This window comes from Ptychodera flava, unplaced genomic scaffold (assembly GCF_041260155.1).
Source record: "Ptychodera flava strain L36383 unplaced genomic scaffold, AS_Pfla_20210202 Scaffold_60__1_contigs__length_796720_pilon, whole genome shotgun sequence".
NCBI classification, from domain to species: domain Eukaryota; kingdom Metazoa; phylum Hemichordata; class Enteropneusta; family Ptychoderidae; genus Ptychodera; species Ptychodera flava.
In genome coordinates, this window is record NW_027248382.1 from 638,001 (window position 1) to 645,295 (window position 7,295).

Sequence of the window (7,295 nt, forward strand, 5' to 3'; positions counted from 1 at the left end):
AACATATCGAAATTGGACCATATATATATATATATCTCACATGGCTACACTAGGCTTAGTACGAAGCTGGATCGAGGTACGGGCCCCGGTACGGGCGGAACGAATCATTGTCCCAGGAACGCTAGCGCTTACAAAAGGCGAAGTTGGTCAGTTTTGTTTTAGTGTTATGTCCCCTTGGCCGAAATGTTCTGCACCTGTGAATGCCAGACCCTTGTCCATAACAGAGCAGAAAAACATCAAAATAGTTTTGTATATAGTCATTCAAGTCACTTGAAACTGGACCATTGATTCATGTCATACCGTCGTACCGATCGACACGATCGCAAGCGTAGCACTCGTCGCTGACGTGCAATGCATACCATTCAATGTCAGCTTAGAGCGTACGGACATACGCGAGCGCGTTCATGTATGGCCGTGGTTTGAGGGACTGTGAAATTATCGTGTGTCGCAACGCATTTCTTTTCATTTTCGACCAAACGTGGTGACTTTGGTATTTTCCAACAGAACATGCACTTTTGCTAGTATCCGTTTCAACTAAATGGACAATGGACTCATCGTTTGGTGTCGTCGTTCTCAACTATCGAAAAATCCAATCCTTGTGGACTGACCAGGTGGGAGTGCAGAGAAATACTTAGAAGAGCCAAGTGTAGAATTTGAGACTTGGAGGATATAATTTGTTTGCGTTCCTGCAAGCCTTTTCCGAAACATCCTTTGTAGTTTTATCGCCCTCGTTCACGCTGAATATTCATAGACGTGGGCACTATCCGGTTCTCGGGGCCTGAACCGGATAGCGCCCACGTCAAAATTTGTATGGCCAAGAGTTGGAATGATGCATTGTTGTCGCAAGGGGTACAGGGGTCAATTTTCATACCATAAATATTCAGGTTAAAACAATATGTCATCAACAATCAACAATTGCTAGGGCACAGCTGCGAGATCGTAAACCCGAAAAGCTGTCGATTAGTAGAGCTGAAGAGACGAGACCTTGTTGACAGGTATTGTTTCAAAATGTTGGCTTTTCACCTTTTGTGGCGTGATTCCTCCACTTTCTCGAGTCTCGCACTGGCCATGACTGCAACTGCAGTTTATTGCTCCAAAATATGGATTATTTCTGAAAGTGATGAAAAATTACCGATCGCATATTTGATTTCACCACATATGATAGTACTTCGGCCCACATATGACAGTACTTCGGCGTAAAAATCTTAAACTTCTCGACCGACCATTTCTGTGCTAATGTAAAGTGGTACAGATCGCATAGCGGCTTCTGTTCTTCCGAACAACCAGTTTTCAGGTATTTTTGTATGTGCATGGGGGAAAGGACGTTCTTTTTACCTACAACATCTTGGCAGCCGAAAAGGAAAAAAAAAATGATCGCACTTGTTCGACTTCCCCAAGCATAATGCGACAGTGAAAAAGGTAGAAAATGTCCGTGCCTACGTATACACTGTGGCGCAGACTGTCTTGGCTTTGACGAGTTTTGCCGGATCCTGTACAAAGTAAGCTTAGACGAATAGACCGTGACCACGGTTCAACGTAAATCTAATATCTAATCCTGTCTAGCGTGAGAGTAGAACTCTCTTCCAATTCACACATTGCATTTTGAAAAAAAAACTTATCAAAAAGTATGTCTACGAAATTTACAGTGTGGTGCTTCCGTCGCCGCTATATTGCCTGGCGAGAGTATTTTCATAAGATCATTGTCCCACTGTGTTCACATAATGTTACAAGCTGGTGTTTTGATTTTTTGACAAGGTCAAAAAGATCATGCTGACATCGTCTGAATAGTATTTCAGTTCAAAAACGTTTCTAAATCCTCAAAATAAATACATTAAAATGTCCTTGTGATACAAATTTCGCCTTATTCTTTAACATGTTTAAAGTGGCACTCCCACTTGGTAACATTTTTAAAACACATTTTTAAATAACAACGGTCGCTATTTGACGTGGCGACTGCACACGGATCGCGAGATATCGATAAAAACATGTCCTCAAAAAAGTAAAAGTTTGAATTCCGGTGGCCCACCTAAATTCAGCTTCCGAACATCAAACATTCGGCACTGGGGCCATTGTCAACTAAGCTATGGAGTACGAGTCTACGCTAACGCTGCTGTACGCCACAGTACCACTCGCGTCGGTGATCGGTCATGTTCCTGTGGGAAAAAGCCGAGTCTTACTGACTCGGCAATAAAACCCCGAAAACAAAGTTTGCTGACTCCACCAGTATTCGCATAGGTGACCAGCACGGTTACGTTTGGTTGATACATAGCGGCCGTCGCGTGGTATGCAGACGCATACCATGTGCAGTGTTCTCCCCAGAAATGTCTGAAACAGGATCGGCTAATTTGCATAACAATAACTATGTAAATGTATGTTAATTATGCAATACACACATCACTCCATTGCTCCATAGCATCAGAAAAAATCCCACAATAAAAGGATAAAATAAAATCTTTTATGCACTTTAAGAACTTCATATATTACATCCTTATTTTCATTCAAAGTCTTCCAGTTCTCTCTAGAATAACATTCAAAATCAGACTTTTTATGTGATCCTCTGTTACTACATGTTTACTACACGGTGGCGACCGCTATGTATCGAACCACGCGTAACTGTGTGGCAGACGACAAAATGTAGTCATCAGAGGCGGCTAATATTTTACACGTAAAAACTGATATCTATGTGGTATTGGTTAAAAATCTAATACAACTGATTGAGAATAATGAAAACGACAAAAACTAAGGAGAAGTTTTAAAAAAAATTACCTGAGGTAAAGGCATAATGATGTATATAAAGTCTTCGCAGTGAGAGGTAAATTAATTGCGTCATTCGAACGTTTTTGGACTCCCTAGAATATCGTCCATCAGCACAACAACAAACCTTCGGGGGATTTCGGGTCATAATCAGAAACTTCGGGATGTGAAAAATACGCTCGGGAAATGACATGTTTTTATCGATATCTCGCGATCCGTGCGCAGTCGCCACGTCAAATATCGACCGTTGGCATTAAAAAAATGTGTTTTAAAAATGTTACCAAGTGGGAGTGCCTCTTTAAATTAACATTATAAATACTATATTGAAGTTACTGGTCTATGCCTAGAAAATGAAGTATCCTTTAAGTGCTCTTTCTTCATAGAGTGAACCTGTATATAGCAATGCGATGGGATGAACTGTACTTTTTTTACCCTGATGGAGTACTGGTCAGGATTTTGTAATGTTCCAGTTTCCATGAACAAATATAATCTCCTGCAGATAGATTGACCAGAGGTTGGAGTAGTCTTCCTGATCTTACAGATAGCACTATCCTTGACAATTACATTTCAAAGTATAACAGCTGTCCGAGTCCAGCAAGAAAAAAACAGACACAGCGGTTGAACTTTCTATAAAAGTAACCATGTAAAGGATATTTTACTTCATGACAGTGAACCCAAGTCATTGTTTTTTACAAAATCAATGATTGTAAAGTCATATGCCAAGGCTGACAAACCAGTACCCCAACTAAACAGTATTTCGCCCTAATTATTTTATCTTGATTACTGGTAAAATACTTGGCGGGAAAAGTGTTTGTAAAACAGGGTTAGGTGGGTCTTGCAAACATGCAGCAGCCACTGTGTTTGTTGTAGCGAGTTTTCAGAGATGTGGAGTAACTGAAATACCAGAAATTACCAGCAGCTCCCAGAAATTACAAACATACCACTATCCCAGTGTTTATTGAAACACAGCTGTAAAATTTGACTCAATTGACTGGATTAAGCGTGGCTTATGAACATACGTGACTGTAAGTTAGATAGAGTCTGTCGTCCTAGAAAACGGAAAGATAAATATAATGCTTGTCAAACAGAAGAAAAGACTGTCACAAAGGAGAAAGTAAAACAGCTTGCAGACTTTGTGGGTGACTGTTCTAGATCATCACGTCTTGGTTAGCTTCTTTATTTTAATGCTTGTGAACAAGCAAGCAGAAATGTTACAGATTGATGGGTCATTCTGTAGCATGACTGGAGTAAATGTACGCCCGTCTTATAGTATTTATTGCACCCACTCAGAGGGTGTAATTTAATTTATAATGTAGATAATTATGCTTTTGATTTTTATGCATCAAAAGTAAATATTACAAATGATGACTCGTCGAGAAGAATAGAAATGTCAAACTTAAGGGTCAATACAGAAATCCAAATTGGCAAGGAATAAAAATCCCTATCAAAATCTGCAAAGTATAAACCAAAATAAGCTTCCAAAATGCCTGATACTTTTTTGAATTTGTTGATAATAAGCTTTCACTAAAACAGAGTCATAAATATTATTTTCAGACACAGGGTCCATTGTTCGTGTGTGGCTTACATTAATGTGATGAAGTTATATAATCCCCATGTGATATTTCTGTTGAGAGGATATATAAAGATATAGTTGTGTAGAAGGAAATGTTGCCAGTACTGCGGAAATTTTATTTTACCTATGCTTTGCCTGAGTTGACAAGATATTGCACACGTGTAAGTCGGATTTCTATATTTATTGAAGCCATACAATTGACAAACCCAAACACAATTTGCAATAAATTATATCACAAATTAAACATTTTTATTCTGCTTTTTATATTTTATCATCATATTTATTATTTATACACATATTCAATATATAAATACCGATTTATACTTACTGACAAATGATTTGTATATATACAGTACATAGTGTAGAATGTATCTGGATAATTTAATACACAAATACTGAATTATACACTGTGATAAAAAAACATTGTATACATACCGTACATATTGAAGAATTCTGAATATTTAACATCGCGCGGGAATTATCGCATCCATGGAGGCTAACATATCAAGAGCGTGAAATATTGATTTTCTCTGAGCAAATTTGGAAGATCATGACAAATATGCTTTCTGTTTTCTTTTCAATTTTGAAAAGGCTCGTTAATCGCATACCTAAGACAAAGCAACACATAGCAAATATTTGAGCCTACTACACTCAGGATGAATACTTAAATACTATAATGCTAATAAAGCGGGTTGGAGAAAAATATAATTTCTGAGTATTATTCTTAGCTTTCAATTTTCCGATGATATTGTCATTACGAAACTTGCGTTCGCATGTAATCACTTTTAAAAAGTGTTTAGTCCAACTAAAATATCATATCACGCACTTTAAATCACGCGTTTTCCAACGAAAGAGGATCTATTTGATTGCCATGTTTGCAAAGATTTTGGGACTTCAATGCTTGGTCTCTATTTCCGTTTACGCTAAGCCATCGTGTTTTTCTTGTTTGTAGATTTACGAACATGATTTATTTATTATGATGCTGACCTTCGAACAGGAGAGTTGCGATTGCATAAACGTAAAGCCCCCATAATTTGCATTTCATTGTCACTCGTAAACAACAAAATGGCGTCTTTAGCGACATGCCTATGACGTCATCGACATCTTTCTACAAATCTTGTTGTTGCAAACACTTCTGAAGGTTTTTCGCACAGCGTTGTTTTGAAAATCACCGTCCCCTTAAATTTCTGTCCGGACCACTAATCTAGCTGTTTCTGAACCGAATTTGCCATGGTTTCCTTTTGATTTATCAGGACAGAGCCTATTACGATATGTTATTCACGAAATGCCTGGCGATAATTTGAGGGAACTTACCAACATCAGCTGCAGCTTCTCTTGAAAATAGAAGTAAACTCAGCACACAGGCTATACAGGAAATAAAGATCCGATGGTAGACATCATTATATCGCGTTGTCCTTTCCTCTCTTCTGTGCCTTTGACAATGGTATTGTATAAACTGATTTGACTTCTGTGCAGATCTAACCGTCGCAAATACAACTGCAAAGACCACAAGAACGAACGAAGTCGTTGCTGGATCGATCGGTCACCTGTGTGTATATCATTTTAAATTCCTTTTTAATTGCCTAGTGCTAGTAGTCTGCGTAAGCAAAGGTTAACCAATGAGCATTAAATAATGCGCCTTGGTGACACCTTCAGACGCCAACATTATTGATGGATTTTTAATGCCCTAAGTCACAGGTGAAGGGTCGCGCAGAGAGACGAGTGTGCGCCAAGCCAGGGGGAGTGCGTCAACATTGTTTAAACTATTGCAGTTGACTGTTGTTACTCAGTAAGTGTAATCCGTAGAACTCGTTTACATGCCTGTTTATTTGTCTCACAGTACTTGTCAAAATACACGCCTAGAAATTAACTTGCAATTAGGTTGCATTCACAAGCACTTCTAGAGGGGTTGGGAGAATCGACGGGGTTGGACTGTTAAAATATCAAAGGTATGTTAGGGGCACTTGAAGTTGAAGGCACTTGAGGACTTAAAGATAGTGATGTGATATGAAATATGTGTTGTGTTATCAATTTTAAGCTGTATCATTTGGTCCGACCCTTAAAATTAAAACTGGATCAGAGATCGACAAAGAACTTCGAAGCATTATATTTATCGTTGCTAATTGACGTTTCAGCCGCACAAAGTGTTAATTTGGGTTTTCACGCCTTTTGTGGTTGTAAATATGATGTATAGTAAGTTCTTGAAGCATTTCCATTTTCCTATGTGCCTGGTGAGGTCCAACTTTAATCCTTACTTTCTATTTATTCTGTATTATTCTCTACATATATATCCAATAAAATGTCACACAAAAGAAATGAAGTGTCGTTTTTACAAAGCATTTTTTAATTTGTCATAAATATCGAATATCTGAAATGTGGGTCGTATGATCATGAGGTAATCATTTAGTTTATTTATTTATTTATTTATTTATTCATCTATTTATTTATTTATTTATTTATTTATTTAATTATTTATTTTTTATTTGCTCATCAACAGCGTCATCAGCCAGCCACTTACAGACGAGAAAATAAAAGAAAAGAGGATAAAATACACTTAAATTTGAACAAACAAAAAATACCTGAACCATCAAACACAAACCAAAACAATTTAACATGTCTTTTAAAAGTTGAATGAGAATCATCAAAAATATCGGCAATGCAAACTTTATCTATTTTAGCATAAACAAACTCCTGACGTTCGTCCAATCAGGCCATTTTTTGTAACATCAACTCTACATAAAGGAATGTGTAATAGAAGTATATGTCTAGCAGAGTATCTATGTACGCTTAGGCCATAAAAACCTGAACAATCTGTAGTCATAAGAAGAAAAATGCATTTACGCACAAACATACAATCACCTGGTTTCCTACGCAAGAACAAAGGTTGAATATTAAATAAATTACAGAGCAATTTATAGTCATAATAACAAATCTTGCTGTTCTTGTGAAAAATGCTATTGATGCAATA